Below are 17,499 nucleotides of genomic sequence, written 5' to 3' on the forward strand. Positions count from 1 at the left end.
ATTCGAAAATAATGTTAAATGATTCCTCCTAGGACATCTGTACAGTTTGTGATTGATTATACCTATTGCCCTATTGCCCTATTTGTTATACAGTGAATACAGTGCAGGCCTCAAGGGAGTTTCAGAACCGCCACCTGTGTTGCTGAACGTTTGAGTCCATGGGAGCTCCGGTACAGCAGAACGGTCAGCTTTGTTACAGTGCCTGTAGATGCAGGCGAGTGAATACTCCACTCCAAGGGAGATTTCTTCAGTTGTCTTTGAAGTCCACAGGCCTGTAAAAGAACCAGTATGGAGCACTGGCACAGACGCCGAAGAAGACTAGCAGGACGATAAGATCAGGAACCACAGAAGTCTTCCCAGTGCAGTCTTGGATTCCAAAGCAAAATCCAACTAAGTCCAAAATGCCCAGACGGTTCAAGATGAAGTGATTTCAGATCCTAATCTTGTCCAATGACAAATCTAAAGAACTACCAACAGGTAAGCCCTTAGGTACCCTAAAAAAAGATTTGGGACGATTCAGGCCTCCCTCCCAGAGGAGGGGCTTTACAGTGGGAAGAATACTCCCTTGTCCTTTGACCAGTTTTGCACCAGAGCAGGGAGTCAATGGCTCCCTGAACTGGTTACAGCTGGATAATGTAAGGAAGGTACAAAAGGTACAAAGGTAGTTTATTTTGATGATTATTTAAAATCTTACAACATTTTGAACAAAAAAAAAGAAAAAAAAGAAAGAATTTAAGCGTTAGGGTCCAGTTTAAAATCATATAAAACAACATTACATCGTCTTTACAACCCATTAAGTATTTGTAATATCTACATCTCTCAGTTTCTTTTTGGCTAACTGTAGGAACTTTACAAAGGCGGAGTTTAAAATGATATCATTTGGGATCATACATTTCATTACGGCCTGCCTACATGACCGCATACCACGTGACTTGAAATGAGCTTTTAGCAATGATTTTCTCTCTTGGAGGAGTTCGGGGCAAATACACAAAAGATGTTGAATGTCTTCCTCACCCCTATTGCACAATCTGCATTTCGTTTGGGTTACTTGAAATTCCCATGGGGGGAGATGGCAAAGCCCTGGCATGGATCCGAATCTCGCGTTGAGGAGGATCTGCTTGATTTTTTGCGTCCACGGAGTTATTCGATATTGTATCTCCTGCTTATTGCAACCATTTAGCACCATCCAAGCGTGTTTCCTCTTTGTAAGGGTAGCTTTATCCTTTACTATGGATAGGTGTGCTGCGGTTTTGTTAATGATTTTCTTGAATGATGTCTTGGTTATATTAGTTTCCCATATAGTCGTAGCCCCAAACTCGTTAATTGAATCTCTAAGATATAGAGCTCCAGAGGAGGTAGTATCCTTCTTTATTTCTCTCCATAAGAGCAGCGATATCTCATTTTGTTGGTCGCTTTTTATTTGATTCCAAACTTTTATAAAATGACCTTGCCTTGCATATTGTTGATTGGTTAAACCAAACTCCAACCTTACTTGCGCCGGGGAAGCGTTCACTGGGAGGTGAAATAACACTCGGTATGTTCTGGTTATAATTTTGTTCAAAATGTCACTGTCATTACCCATTAAGGCTTCGCTACCATAAGCGATGGTGGGTAGGAGTTTTGCATCGACAATGCTCAAGAGAGGGCCATACGACAAAGAGGGAAGCGATTTCTGCACATGTAATGTAAGGAGGGTAATAAGTTACTTACCTGCGGTAACGCTTTTTCTGGTGGAAAATGTATCTGCCTGTGGATTCCTCAGCTTTTAAATCACCCCTTGTGCAGCATTCCACAGAAACCTTTCTCCATTCCTCTCCCACATCGGCAAGGAACGCACAATGGAACTGTTCCGCTCGCGACCCTACACAATGTCATTAGAGCCATAAGACCTTGACGGCGTGCTGTCATCAGTTCACCCATTTTTACTGTGCCATCGAGGCAAATGGGTAAACAAACATCGTTTACACAAGTATACACAGGAAACAGTTTAAAACATTTCCTAGTGACAAGTATAATATTTTGAAAAATAATACATCAATTTCATGTTTTTTCTTTTTCAGTACACACAGACAGGCAAAGGGGAGGCGGGTGGGTCAGTGAGGAATCCACAGGCATATACTGTACCCACCAGAAAAAGTGTAACAAAGGTAACTAACTAGTTCTTCTGATGGATACATCTGCCTGTGGATTCATCACTTTTTTAATTGAATCCCCAAGCAGTCCCGCTCTGAGGAGGGTGCCTGCATACTTGCACCAAAAAACCTTGCAGCACAGAACGTGCATAGCAGCCGCCCCTCCTCTCCTCCAAGTCTAAGCAATGTTTTGCAAAAGTGTGGAGGGAGACCAGAGTTGCCACCTTGCAGATGTCTACAACAGGGAAACCTCTAGCTAAAGCCGAAGATAACTTACCTCTGGCGGAATGAAATTGAATACCTTCAGGAGGCTCCTTCTTGGCCAAGGGCGCAGCAGATCTTGATGCAGAGGTTGAACCTCATGGACAGTGTGCTCGTGAGGACAGCCTTGCCCTTCATCTTGCCAGCATATCTAATGAAGAGCTGGTTGTCTGACCTAAAGCCCTTAGCCCTGTCCAGATAGAAGATGACTGTCCTCTTAGGGTATAAGCGGTGAAGTCTCTCCTACTCCTTGAAAGGGTGAGTGGGAGAGGATAGTAAGAGGGTAAAGTAATAGATTGTCCTAGGTGGAAGGGAGTCACCACCTTAGGCAGCAAAGCAGTTATGGTCCTAGGAACCAGCTAATTCGCATGAATTGAGGTAAAAGAAGGCTTAGACCTAAGGGCCTGCAACTGACTAATCCTCTAAGCAGAAGTAATTGAAAAACAGAAAAACTGCCTTAAATGCTAGAAATTTCAATGGACAACTATGCAGGGTCTCAAAGGGAGACCACATCAAGAAAGTAAGGACTAAATTCAAATCCCACTGAGCTATAACAAATGAAGTGGGTATAAAACTGTTAATGAGACCCTTAACGAATCTCATTTCCATGGGAAATTTAAACAAAGAGGGTTGGTCTGCTGAGGAAAGAAAGGCCGACAAGGCAGACAAGTAGCCTTTGACTGTTGCTACGGCACAACCCTGTTGAGCCAGGGAAAGCAAGAAACTGAGGTATCAGACAAATGAGCTCGTAAAGGATCAAATCGATCTCGCCCAGCACCATTTTACAAACCTAGCCTTCCTACTGGAGTCAACAGATTTGGTGGAGTATTGTCCGGTCGATAAAATAACATCCACCACATACGGCGCAAGAGAGAAAAAGGTACGGTTGCCCCGTTCACCTCTAGAGCCTGCACCTTCATGCCTGGAGATTAAAGAACCTGCGACTGCGAGATGTCTGCCCTGAAAGGGTGCAGGGTGTGATAAGAGGGAAAGGAGGTCTGTGTACCATACCCTTCTAGGTAAGTCCAGAATAAACAATATGATAGGGGCCCGGACTTGGCAAATATTCTTCAGAACTTGAGGAATCAAGGGTATGGGAGGAAACGAGTAAAGAAGCTGTGAACCACAGTCTATATGAAACATGTCCCCCAAAGCTCCCGTACTGGATACTGTAGAACCACAGGCAGTGCACGTTCTCCTGGGTGGCAAAAAGGTCCAACCGAGGAAACCCCCACATCCTGAAAATGTGATGGACAACCTCCGGATGGAGACTCCACTCGTGAACGGCCAAATACTGATGACAGCCCGTCTCCACGCACATTAAGCACTCCAGCCAGATGATTTGAAGTCACACAAATCTGATGGTCCAGAGCCAAGGACCAGAGTAGCAGAGCGTCTCTGCTGAGACGATACAATGCTACTCCTCCTTGTTTATGCAAAACATTGCAGTAGTGTTGTCAGTCAGGACCTGAATTGGCTGACCATGAAGGGAGGGAAGAAAGGCCTTGTGAGCCAAACGTATCACCCGCATTTCTAGAAGATAGATATGAAGTGATCTTTCCTCTGGAGACCAAAGGCCCTTGACCTCCAGGTCCCCCAGATGTGCGCCACACCGATAGTGGAGGCATCCATTATCACTGTGACCACCAGATAAGCAGGTTAAAACGGCTTCCTATGAGACAGGTTGTCAAACACTCCATCATAAAAGCTCCACTGCAGTGTCACTGGAGATTCTCACCACCTTATTGAGATCTCTGCTGGGTTGAAACAACTGCCTTCTGAGACACCCAGTGGATTGCCCTCATGTGCCAGCGCACATGGTTGACCAACAGTATGCAGGAAGCGAACATACCGAGCAGGCGTAACACCTTCAGGACTGGAACATCTTGAAAAATTGGAATTATAGTCAGGATGCATAGAATCCTCTGAGGCGGGAAAGCACGACTCAGTAGTGCCCAGTACTGCCCCAATCAACAGGTTGCGCTGAGTGCACACCAGGTGAAATTTGTGTACATTTATTCAAAAACTCAAGTCGAACAACAGGTGTGATGTAACTTGTAGATGATGCAGCACAGTCTCTGGCGAAGATCCCTTGCGGAGCAAATCGTCCAGATAGGGGAAAACAGGAATCCCTAATCCTCTGAGATGTGCTGCTACCACCGCCATCGCCTTTGTGAAGACGGGTAGAGCAGGACCGAAGGGAAGGACCGCAAACTGGTAGTGTTGAGATCCTACAGTAAAAAAGATCCTTCCGATGCAATTTTAGGATGGGAATGTGAAAATATGAATCCTCCAAATCGATCTACACCATCCAGTCTTCCTGCTGAAGCAAGAAGAAACTGAGCTAGGTTTAAAATTGAACTCATCCTAATTGAGATGCAAATTCAAGATCCTGAGGTCTAGGATCAGACTTAACCGACCATTCTTTTTGAGAATCCGAAAGTTCCAGGGGTAGCACCCTTTACACGTTTTCCTGCTCTGGAACCACCTCGATCGCACCTTTTTGTAGTAAAAATAGAAAATCCTGCGGGAGAAGCAGGAGGCACTCTTCCGAGCACCAACTCTGAAGGGGGGAGGGAGGAACCCCCGTAAGGGTAGAGTGTACCCATTCTCTACAAGGTTCAAACATCCAGAGTTCTGAAGTAAGACTGCCAATTCTGTAGAAATTCGGACACCCTGATCCTGAGGGAACTCTAATTCTCAGGAATGTGCACGATCACCCTTTTTAAGGGACAAGCATGCTCTGGGATGAGAGGCGGATCCGGAGGTCTAGGATCGGTCTCAATCGCCATTTCCTTTTTGGGAATCCGGAAATACCAGGAGTAGCTTCCCTGACACCTTTCCTTATCTGGAACAATTTCTATCACACCTATCTGTAACAGACAACATTTCTTGTTGCAGGACCAACAGATGGTCCTCCGAGCACCAGCCCTGGCAAGGGGGATAGGAGTGGGGAAACTCCTGGAAAGAAAGGGTGTATCCATTTTCTACGAGATCCAAAACCCAAGGATCTGATATAACATATCTGGGGGAGGTGTGGCGCCGCGGCCAGGGTGACTGACGCTGGAATCTGGGGATCACCGTTCGATCTCCGGCGGCAGATTAGTCCAGCACCACGTGACTCTGGGCAATAGCTTGCTTAATCTTCCACACAGCCCCCAGCGCCTGGAAACCCTTACGGGTGATAGTTTGCGCTTTACAAATGTGGATTATTATTATTATCATCATCATATCTCCAATTTCATAGAAAATGGAACACCTGACCTCCCAAAGGAACAACATGCTATAAGATGAGGGATCTAAAGCTGCTTCCCTGCTGTACCCGTTGGGGGAGGAGGAGGCGGAGACTTGCAGGCGAGCTGAGCCTTGCAGGCAAGCTCTACCTTTACCTCTGTATGATCTATACAGAGGATTCGCCTGGTACTGCTGCTAATGCTGGCTGACCCAAAAGGAAGTTTCCATGGCAAACCCTTAAAATCTTTGGTAGCCAAAGCCTCTAGGCTGGGACTGCAGACCTAAAGATCTAGCTGTGGCCCTACTATACTCAAAGCGCTGCAGTGATTAGTCCGCTCTGGTACCAAAGAGGCTAGGGCCATAAAAAGACAACGCCAGAAAGGTGGCCTGCACAACTGGAGAAAACCTAGACCTCCTTAACCAGGCATGTCTTCAAGTTGCCACTGAGAAACTCATCACTCTAGCAAGAGCCTGCTGTGTCAACCCCAGATTGAATGACTTGATAAGCCGCAGTTTGAGTGTCCGACAAGGTCAGCAAAATGGCCCTGAACAGCCTCTGGAAGCTTAGGGATCTCTCCCCTAGCCGAATCCATCAAAGAATGAATGTAGCGACCGAGCAGGCATGTTGCATTTGTGGATTTTAAAGCCATACTGTCTGAGGAAAACACTTTCTTAGCAGATTGTTCCATCCTCTTAGATTATCTATCTCTAGACGTGAATGGAAAAGAGCCAGTAGACTGCTTTGTAGAGCATGATGCCTGAACTACTAAATTCTCAAGGGATGGATGTGCAGAAAAAGCCACATCCCCAAGAGCTATTGTTTACATTCTCGCCACTGATCTGGACACAGCAGGGGCAGTCATGGGCTTCTACCATACCTCTAAGATGGGCTCTGTCATAGCCTCATTAAAGTGGAGCAGAGGCTCTGTCACAGAAAAAGTGAAGTGAAGACCCTCTGTGAGGATGTTTGACTTGATTTACGCAGTAGTCAACGCCAAGTCCAGTACATCAGCCGCCTTCCATATAAATGAGTGGTAAGAATAGACCTCCTGCAAAGGAAGGCCTTTCGGACAAGAGAGTTCAATCTCTAGAGACGTATCTAAACTTCTAGTCTACTGCAGTCCCTCAAACACTTGCATGGGATCAATAATCTCCCCTTCTTCAGCATCTTCCTGTTGCTCCTGGTATTCTTCCTTCTCCAGAAGCCTCTGTGCCGCCCTTCTAGACCTCAAATGAGGTGTCTGCGGCACCAGAGACTTCGGGCTAGCATCGATGGAGGCTCCACAGGGATAGCTGAAGGCGACATGCTAGGTCAAAACTGTGCCAGGCCAGGCCAAGACTGAGCCGGACCAGAGTGCAGAGTACCTCGGCGTCAGGAGAGGCCAACTTCCTGGGGTCATCGGCATGAATGACATAAAATGTGCCTGTGCAAAATGAGGTGGAAAGCCTCAGTTTTAAAGACAGCGGTCCCATGGGGACCAACATGTGCACAAGTAGGTTTAGCACCCCTGACTGACTGACTGACATACTTATAAAGCGCTCGATTGTTGAGGCGTCTTGGCGCTACGAGTGACTTGTTGCTGTTGCACCGGCTCGACAGAGGCTTATTGCTGAGGGAAAAGCCAGGTCTTGACCAATTTCCTAAAGAGAGGCCTATTAGACTGTTGTCGCATGGTGGTAGATAGCGTATTCCATAATTTGGCTGCTCGGTGGGATAGGCCTTTGCCTACCCATCTAGCTTTTTGTATTTTGGTAACCTGTACTAGCCCTATGTTGGCTTATCTAAGATTCCTTCGTGGGGAGTACCAGGAGAATAGTCTTTGAATGTCCAGGGCTACCCCACCATATAGTGCCTTATGCACAAGACAGAGCTTTAAATTCTATTAGCTGTTGGACTCGGAGCTGGTGAAGCTGCCTTATACTGGCGGATGTGGGATGATATTTGGGAATGTCAAGTAGTACTCACGCTGTCTGTCGCATTCTGCAAAGACTGCAGTAGGCAGTCTGGCCTTTGCCAGTTCCCAAGAATAGCGCATTACCATAGTTGATTTTCGAGAGGACAAGAGCTCCTAGCTCCTATTACTGTTCTCCTGAGGTTCAATGGAATAAACAGCAAGATTTTTTGCAACATTTCCAAAGTAAAGAAGCAGGAGGAGGTTAAATGAATGATTTATTTTGCAGACTTTAGTTTTTTGTCAAATATAATTCCTTGGTTTCTTGCCTTAGAAGAAGGAAAGGGGCAGTTATCTAACTCGGATGCCAAACAATTAGCTCCATACAGAAGGACCCTACCCAAACTCAATGACCTCAGTCTTCTCAGTATTAAGCTTGAGAAAGTTTAAATTCATCCAGGCCATGATGAAGTTTAGACAATTATGAAAGCTGGCGGCTGTTCCATCCACCATCTGCTTGACAGATACAACTATCTGGGTATCGTCCCCATATGAGATTAGCATAAAACTGTGATATTTGATTAATCTAGCCAAAGGGGTGACATATATTGAACAACGTTGGTGACAAAGCAGATTATTGTGGTACACCACACGGGAGACAGAAGCTTTCTGATTTGAGATTATCCCAGTAGATCTGCTCCCATAATGCCATGATAGATTATAGTAAGGTTAAGGCTGTCTCTATGATACCAATTGCCTTCAGCCGCGGCTTCAGTACCGCCTGGTTAAGCGTATCAAATGCTGCTGATAGGTCAAGCTTGAGGAAGTCGCCCCCCCATTTCCATCCATCTGTCTATGGATCTGCTCTTTGGCCATAATCAGGGCTGACAGTTGAATGGCGGGATCTAAAGCCATGTTGGGTGGAATTTAGGTTACAATCTATGTATTCGGCCAGTTCCATATTAATAGATTTTTCTGACATTTTCGCCAGCGTTGGCAGACACGATATTGGGCGATAGGATCGAAGGTGGCTTTTTTCAGGATAGGCCTAATGCAAGCCTTTTTCCATGACTGTGGAAATCCCAGAACTGATCACCTAATTTAAGAGAGGGACCAAATGTGCACTGATTTTTCCAGAGACCAAATGCAGGATGGGAGGAGGACATGGGTCAGTAGGAGGCCCAGATTTGGTCACTAATGGCAGATCATTAACTTTCTTTCTCGTAATGGTAGAGAACCTCGACAGGCTATGTCGGATTATCCTCAGGGGTATCTTCATTGTTTTCAATAGAATTAGGTAACGTCTTTAGAAGTTCTTATAGACTATCTGTACTTTAGTTTGGGAAAAGGTAGCAATCTTGTCGACGAAATGTTAGTCAGGTGAAAATTGGTTATACTACTGCCGCTTGGATAGAACCGTCACGGGTTAAAAAAACTCCTTAGAGGAATGTTTGGCCACATATTTTTGTTGTAAAAAGGAAAATGCTACTTATCAGTATGAATCTGTTCTTGGCATGTAGAGCTGCTGAGTCTCACACTGAGCATTAGATCACCACCTGGTGTTTGGCTCAGATGATTGCATGTTGTCGTCTTGAAAGAAGTCTTTGTAGTCACGAGATAGGAGACTCCTCCATTGGACGACAGGGCGCATGGGCATCGACGCAAGGATGTCCATGCGTGTATATCCAATTAAGATCAAACTGGAACAGATACAGGTCCCGGAGAGGCGGGTGGGCGTGTGAGACTATGCAGCTCTATATGCCAAGAACAGATGCATACTGGTAAGTAGCATTTTCCGTTCGAGGCATATGAGCTGCAGATCTCACACTGAGCATCGATTATACAGCAGTGTCTCCCCTACCGGTGGTCACCTGTATCTGTTGCAGTGGTTTGAAAGAGTTTGAGGACAGCTTGGCCTACAGCAGCTTGCTGCTTGGCTTGCACATCAACAATAGTGTTTAGTGAAGGTATGTGTTGTAGACCATGTTGCTGCTTTGCATATGTCTTCTAGGGGAATGTTTTTGAGAAAGCCATAGAGGCTCCTAGTTTGCGTGTGGAGTGCGCTCTAGGAGGAATTGTTAATGTACGTTTTGCTTTTTGATAGCATATTTATATGCATTTTACAATCCACATTGCAATTCCAGCTTTAGAGATTGGGTTGCCTTAATGTGGTGGCGAGAAACCTACAAACAATTGTTTTGCTTTCTTGAAGGATTTGGTCCTGTCAATGTAATAGAGAAGGGCTCTCTTCACGTCAAGGGTGTGTAGAGTTCTTTCTGCTACAGAGTCTGGGTTTTGAAGAAAAAAAAAACACTGGCAACTCTCCGGATTGGTTTAGATGAAATGGAGTAATGACTTTAGGAAGGAATTTTGGATTTGTTCTTAAGACCACTTTGTTATGGTGTAATTGTAAAAATGGTTCTTCTATAGTGAAAGCTTGAATCTCACTCACTATCCTGCGAGAGGTAATAGCAATAAGGGAAGAGGTATTCCATGTGAGTAATTGCAGTTCACATTTGTGTAAAGGTTTCAAAAGGGTGTCCAATGAGCCTGGTAAGAACAATGTTTAGGTTCCACACTGGAGAGGGTGGTAACGTAGGAGGAATTATTCTTTTTAATCCTTCCATAAATCCTTTAATTGCAGGTACTCTAAATAATGAAAGATGTCTATTTTGTAGGTACGCAGCAATCACTGCAAGATGTAGCAGTATAGATGAATATGCTAGATTACATCTTTGCATGTGTAGAAGGTAGCAGATGATATTCAGGATGGAAGCATCCAGGGGATCAATTTGATTATTGGTGCAGTAAATAGCAAATCTTTTCCATTTTGCCGCATAGCAAACTTTAGTAGTAGGTCTTCCGGCTTCCTTAACGATATTCACACAGTCTGGTGGCAGGTTAAGGCAACCAAACTCTAAGACTTCAAGAGCCAGATAGCCAGATTCAGTTGACTTGGGTCTGGATGTCTGATGCCACCAGGGTTCTGCGTTATCATGGATAGTGTTAGACACAGTCTTTGGTGTGGAACTAGAGAGAGTTCTAGCAGCGTTGTGAAACACGGTTGGCGTGCTCATGTGGGAGCTACCAAGATCATTTTGAGGGACTCTTGTCTTAGCTTGCGAAATACTAGTAGTATTAGGGGGAGTGGCGGAAAAGTGTACGCAAATCTGCCTGATCAGTTCATCCATATTGAATTGCCCTTGGACAGCGGGTGTGGAAACCTGGTGGCGAAGGTTGGGCATTTTGCGCTTTCGTGTGTGGCGAACAGATCTATGTCTGGGTGCCCCCACTTGTGAAAGAATGGTAGAAGAACTTGCAGATGTAGTTCCCATTCGTGAATCTGTTGTGTCTGTTGATTTATCAGATCTGCAATCTGATTGTGAACCCCTGGATGGTGTTCTGCTAGCAGATATATGTTTTTTGGAATGGCCCATCTCCAAATGTTCTGTGCAAGCTGGGACAGTTGCAAAGAATGTGTGCCTCCTAGTTTTTTAATGTAGCACATGGCTGTCATGTCCGTCCGGATCAAGACAGCTTTGTTCTGTACATGTACTTGGAAGGACTTGAGTTCTAGGAATATTGCTAGCAGCTCTAGGTGATTAATGGGGAGCACTTTTTGTTGAGTGGTCCATCTTCCCTGAGTTGTATGGTGTAGGAGATGGGCGCCCCATCCTGTCAGGTATGCGTCTGTTGTGAGTACTATCTGTGGAACAGGCTCGAGGAACTGCCACCCTCTGGACACCACTGCAGAGAGCGATGTGTGCGGCTGTCGACCAACACCAGATCTGTAAGTTGTCCTTGAGCCTGGTTCCACTGATGTGCTAGACATTCCTGCAATGGGCGCTTTTGCAGTCTTGCATTTTTATTGTACCATATGCAAGATGCCATCATACCTATTAGTTGCATGAACACTGGCTGGGAGAAAGTGTTGGTCTTGAAACCTTGTGACTAAGGCTTGAATGCTCTGTATCCTAGCTGGACAGGGGTAAGCTAGAGCTGTAGACTTGTTTATTATAGCCCCTAGGTATTGATGTACATGAGAGGGCTGGAGATGAGACTTGGTGTAGTTGATTATGAACCCTAAGTTGTGCAATGTTTGAATCGTTTCAGATGTGTGTTGAAAAAACTGATTGAATGACTTGCCTTTTATGAGCCAATCGTCTATGTATCAGAAGACATGGATGTGCTGCCGTCTGAGATGTGCTGCTACTACTGCTAGGCACTTTGTAAACACTCTTGGTGCAGTTGTGACCCCGAATGGAAGGACTTTGAACTGATAGTGTTGTCCGTCTAGGACAAACACTAGATACTTCCTGTGAGAAGGATGTATGGGAATGTAGTAGGCGTCCTTGAGATCTAGTGTAGTAAGGAAATCGCCTTGTTGCAACAATGGGAGCACTTGTTGTAAAGTGATCATATGAAAATTATCTGAGTGTATACAGATTGAGGGGGATGAGGTCGAGAATTGGTCTTAGTGTCCCGTCCTTCATGGGTATTAGGAAATACAGCAAGCAAACCCATGTTCCTTAATGTTGTAATGGAACTATTTCTATTGCGTCCTTTTGAAGCAATGATAGAACCTCTGGTTTGAGCAGCGTAAGATGTTCTGTAGACATTGGACGCTGTCTGGGTGGTATATGTGGAGGGGTAGCTGCAAATTCTAGGCAGTAGCTATACTGGATAATCTGTCTTACCCACTTGTCTGATGTGATGGAATTCCAGACAGGTAGGAACTGTGTTAGTCTCCCCCCTAAAGGAGTGGAATGCTGTTGGGGGAGAGGAAGGAAGTCACTGTTTTGAGGTGTGAGAGGTTCGATTGTTATTACCTCGACCTCTCCCCTTGTTGTATTGCCTCTGTAGCCTCCTCTAAAATATCCCCTATTGGAAGATGTTTGCGTATTGTTTTTAAAGGAAGCTGAATTGTCCGCTCCAGCTTGTTTTGGAGCAACAAAAGGAGCCTCTTGTTTGTGTGGACTGCAAAGCTCCCATAGATTTGGTAGTATCTGTGTCCCTTTTCATCTTTTTAAGAGCTGTGTCTACAGCTGGGCCAAAAAGCTGATGTGGGTAAATGGCTTAAATAATATGGTGGTTTGCACCTCTTGTTTAAAGCCTGAGATGTGTAGCCATGCATGGCATCTAAGGATTGACACTAGTGCTCATTGCTCTACACGCAGTGTCTGCTGCATCAAGTGCGCACTTGATGGAAGCATTAGAAATTAGCTTACCCTCTTGGATAAGGTCATTAGCTAGTGCTTTATATTGGTCAGGTAGATGTTGCAAGAGTGTGTCTAGCTGATCATAATGAGCCCTGTTGTATCTTGCTAGAAGGGCTTGTGTATTAGCTATGTGCCATGTGTTACTTGCTTGGGCAGCTATTCTCTTGCCTGAAGCGTCTATCGTCTTTGACTTTATCAGGAGGAGGAGCCTCACCTGATGTTTGCGAGTTTGCTCTTTTTTTAGCATTGAAAACTACTAGTGAATCTAAAGGTGGCTGTCCCTTAATATACGCAGAATCCCCAGGAGCAGGCCTATATTTCTGGTGCATGCTTAATGACCACTTTGATCATGGGTAATATTTGCACTGACTTTAGGGTTTGTTCAAAAGTGTCAAGTAGAAAATCTTCTTCAGCCTCATTTGAGTGCATTGTGACCCCATGATGGATGGCAGCTCTATTGAGTAAGTGTCCAAACCCAATATTATCTTCTGGAGAAGATGGTTTGGATGGGTATGTATATGGGTCAGGTATATCTGGTACATCCGGTTGGACATCTGGTGGGATTGGGTACTCCCGGTCAGGTGGGTCTGTTGGGTAGTTAAAAGGGTCATTTGGGTCTTTCCCTCCCCCCATAATATCATCATCATTATGAGGAAGTGTATGTTGTGGTGAAAAATGAGGAGGAGAAATTTGAGGAGGTGAAGGAAGTGGAGGATGAATAGAGGGAGGTATAGGAGAAGAAGGGCACATAGGTGATGTGGCAAAGTCGTCCTTTAGAGGCACTGGAGGTGCTGTATCTAACTTCCTTTCTGTCTGGCAACGTAGAAACAGGTCCTGTCTTTTGGTCAATATAGTTCCTTATCTGTCTAGGATCAGGGTGAAAAAGCTCCTCTTCTTCAGGAACCGCTTTCGGTGCCGATTTTTACGATTCCGAGCGTGGTTGTCTCTTTTCTTTGTCCTTAGCCTTAGGAGTCGTGGCAGAGTCCTTTGGCGTAGGATCCTAGCTCCGAAGATCTTGGCATTGGAGCCGAAGCTGGTTTTGTTGGCTTGAAAGCGTCGGAAGCAGGCTTTATTATGTTCAGAACCGGTTTGTCTTTCGGAGTCAACCATTTCGGAGTAGTTTTCAGAACCGGGACTTCTTTCGGTGTCGATGGAGCTGGTGGTATCGGCACATGCGGTTTGCTCGGTCCCGAACTACCAGAAGGCTTTTCTATTTTCTTCAGAGCCAAGCTCAAAGGCGGGGCTTCTGAAGTAGTTTTTACTTCGATTTGGGTGTTGGGATTGGGCAGGGGTAGTAGTACTCACGCGTTGACCTGATGGTATGAAGTCATCGGAGTCGTCTGCCACAGATCTGATTTAGAGATCTTCGGAATCTTCCTCTGGGACATCTGGACCATCGAAGAAGTCCTCTGGTTCCAGAGCTGATCTCAGAATGATTTGTCGACGGGCCCTCCGATCCCGAATAGTCTTCTTGGATTGAAAGGATGCACGGGCTGGACAGCTGGACTCGTCGTGTTCTGGTGATAAGCACAGGTTACAGACCTTGTGATGGTCACTGTGCAGGAATTTTGCTCCACACTGGGGGCAATTCTTGAACGGCGTCCTTTCCATGAGCTGTAGCCCTTACGGCGTGGATAGGCCCAACAGCCCGCGTGGACGACCGGAATCGAGCTGATGAGGTTGAGTCGATGGTTCTTGATCTCAAAAGTTGTTTAGGAGAACTTAAGTACGTTTTTGACGCGTCAAACTACTTAGAAAGTAGATTTCAAACCGGAGCGTAAAAGTTACATCCGAACCCAGTGGTGGAAAAAAAAACAATTTAAGGATGGAGTCAATGCCAATGCGCACTATCGTCCAAGGGAGGAGTCCCCTATCTCGTGACTACAAAGACTTCTTCCAAGACGACAACGTGCAATCATCGGAGCCCAACACCAGGTGGAGATCTAATGCTCGGTGCGAGTTCTGCAGCTCATATGCCTCGAACATACAGTTTTAGATTTTTTATAGCTATCTTGTATTCCTCTAGACCTAGGTTATAGGCTGCTTTCCATTCCTCGCTCTAATCTATCCTCCATATCCATTCGAAATATCTGCATTTGGATTTGGTAAGTCTAAGATCTGCGTTATACCAGGGTGCAGATGCCTGATTTCGTTGAAAATTCTTAGTTTCTTCCGGAGCAAGCAGATCTACCGTTATCCTAATCCAGTCATCAAATTTTCTAGCTGCCCTATTGGGGTCAGATACATCTTTGCAAGGACTGCGTCTAATTAACTTTTTTAATTCTATTCCATGGTTGAGATTTGACCAGGGGTAACCTATTCCGATGGGAGCTGCAAGTTCTAGGGATTAGTAAGTTAAAATAAATTGCCTTGTGATCAGTCAACGGCAGCGTATTAACCAGCACAATGCACCAGCAATACAACAGCACATCCAGGGTGTGGCCAACCTTATGCGTGGATTCAGACACAATCTGGGTTAGACCGTATCCTGCAAGATTGTCCACTAGCATGGAAGCATCTACATTATTGTTCGCTTCTAGGTGGAAAGTAAAATCTCCTAGAATTGTTAAGGTAGGATATTCTAAACAAGATTCTAAGAGAGTCTGGAGCATGAGGATGAAAGTGATCCTAGACCCAGGCACCCGGTAGAGAAGTAGACCCGGGAAGGACAGGGAGTTGTTACATTTAATGTTGAAAATCACGGCCTCCGCTTCCAGTTGTCAAGTGGGCTCAGTCCTAACATTAAAATGAGACCATATATTATAGCTATACCACCACCCCCCTTTTCCCTTCCCTGTCTGCACAGGCTACTTGATGACCACCAGGTATAGAAATCTTCAAATCGGGTTCTGATATATCATTCGCCCAGGTCTCAGTTAGAAATACGAGATCTGTGTTTGAGAGTTGCATCAAAAATTCAAATTCATACCTGTGCTTTATCACTGATCTATTGTTCAGCAAAATACACCTGATTGGAACTGCAGTCGAGCACTGAGGTGCTACCAGCAGTACGGATAGCCGTTGTACTGGTGTCTACGTAAGTTGGTGGTTCTAGGGAGGCTCCTAGCACTTAAGCGCTATCGTAACTACTACCTATTGAAAGCTGTGGGGCAGTGCCGGTGTTATCTTTGCCAAATGTGTTCGCTAGGTGAGTACATGGCTGTAAGAAAACACGAGTTGCTTTTGCTTGGTCCTTTGTTCCCGTACTCTATCAGTATGGTCGGGTTGTGACACTCACTGGTGTTCAGTCGAAGTAGCTGATTTTTTGTGTAGCTTTGGGGGGGAAACGGGGAGGGGTCCTGGTGCTGGGTAAACTCAAGGCCCAGACGGGCTTGCCTTTCGCACGCCGGCGGCGCGGTCGCGCCAGTATGTGTTTTAAAGCTTGAGGCAGAAAACAACTTTTGCTCAGAAATGTCCAGGCGGGCCGGCTCTTACATACGGGCACCGCAGGCGCAGGTGTGGCAAGTTAAAAAGATTAAAACTCGTTACAAATGAGCAATTAGCAACGTGCAAAGTGCAGTAGCGCATGCAGCAAGTTAAAAAACTGAAACACATCCAAATGAGGAAGTTATCAAAGTGCAGGCTAAGTAAAGTTAAAACATTCTGGCAATTATGACTCAGCCTCGGCAAAGCTGAGTTGCTCGGAGGTGGAGTGGTTGGAGGGCAAGGAGTCACTTCCCTAGGCGTCGGAGAACCTCTCAGTGCTGGAGTGTGTGCGGGAGTCACCGGAGAAGGGGAGAGTGATACTTCAACCTTTGACACTGAAGTACCAGGGACCCCAACTTCGGAGACTTACCCTTGTACGAGTGACGTCTGGACCCTTGACACCGGTTCTCCTTGTGCTTCCTCAATGATTTTGAGGTGTGCAGAGTCGGTAACTTAGACTTCGATCTTGGCCTACTTCAGTCCCTCTTTGGCTACTTTGCCCTGGCCATGATAAACTTGCCCTTTCTCTCTGCAAGGGCCTTTGGATTCATGCATCAGCACGACGAACACCCCTCAACGACGTGGTCAGATGAAAGGCACCAAAGAATCATTATGGTGGCGAGTGATCGACATATGACCCCGCATTCCCTACAAGGTTTAAACCCAGATTTCTCTGAGCAGCCATTGCACTACTACAATTTTAGGAGAACATGTAACAATGGGAGTCTCAGAAATGGACGGCCCTGGAAAAACAGTTATGAGTTAACAGTGCGGAAAAAAGGGAACTGACATCAGCATGCCGACGAAGTCGTCTTATGGCTCTGAAGGCATCGTGCAGGGTCGCGGGCAGAACTGTTCTATTGTGATATCCTCTTCACTTTGGGAGAGCTATTGAGAAACGTTTCTGTGGAATGATGCGCAAGGGTTAATTCAAAAGGTGAGATATCCACAAGCAGATTTATCCTTCATAATGTGCCCTTCAAAGCAGTCTAGTGGAGCTGGCAAGCGCCCCCACCCTGGCCCTATACACCAAATCCTGTTTGGGAGGTAGTCACACCACCCTGTGACAGGAACCCTACTATTTTGCCTTCCCCTTTCTTGATCTTTGCTCCGCAGGAGGGCAGAATCATGTATGCGGTCGGCAGCAGCGATATCTTGCTGTCAGACTCTAGAGGACTGGTACCGGGAGCACCGAGGACTTCAGTGAGGGGTTCCACAGTGCCTGGAATCATCCCTCGAACACAGTTTATGGTGTTGGAGTAGAATTCCAACATGTTTGATACTAAAAATGCCAGGATTGTTTACAGCCAGTTAAAGTTAGCCATCGCGTAATGA

General features: G+C 45.6%; 1 protein-coding gene across 1 annotated transcript in view; it reads right to left on the minus strand.

Moving 5' to 3' along the window:
• Positions 1–17,499, minus strand: part of PIWIL1 (piwi like RNA-mediated gene silencing 1) — a 1,966,306-nt gene that overhangs the window by 951,211 nt on the left and 997,596 nt on the right. The window lies entirely within an intron of this gene.

This window comes from Lissotriton helveticus, chromosome 11 (genome assembly GCF_964261635.1).
Source record: "Lissotriton helveticus chromosome 11, aLisHel1.1, whole genome shotgun sequence".
NCBI classification, from domain to species: domain Eukaryota; kingdom Metazoa; phylum Chordata; class Amphibia; order Caudata; family Salamandridae; genus Lissotriton; species Lissotriton helveticus.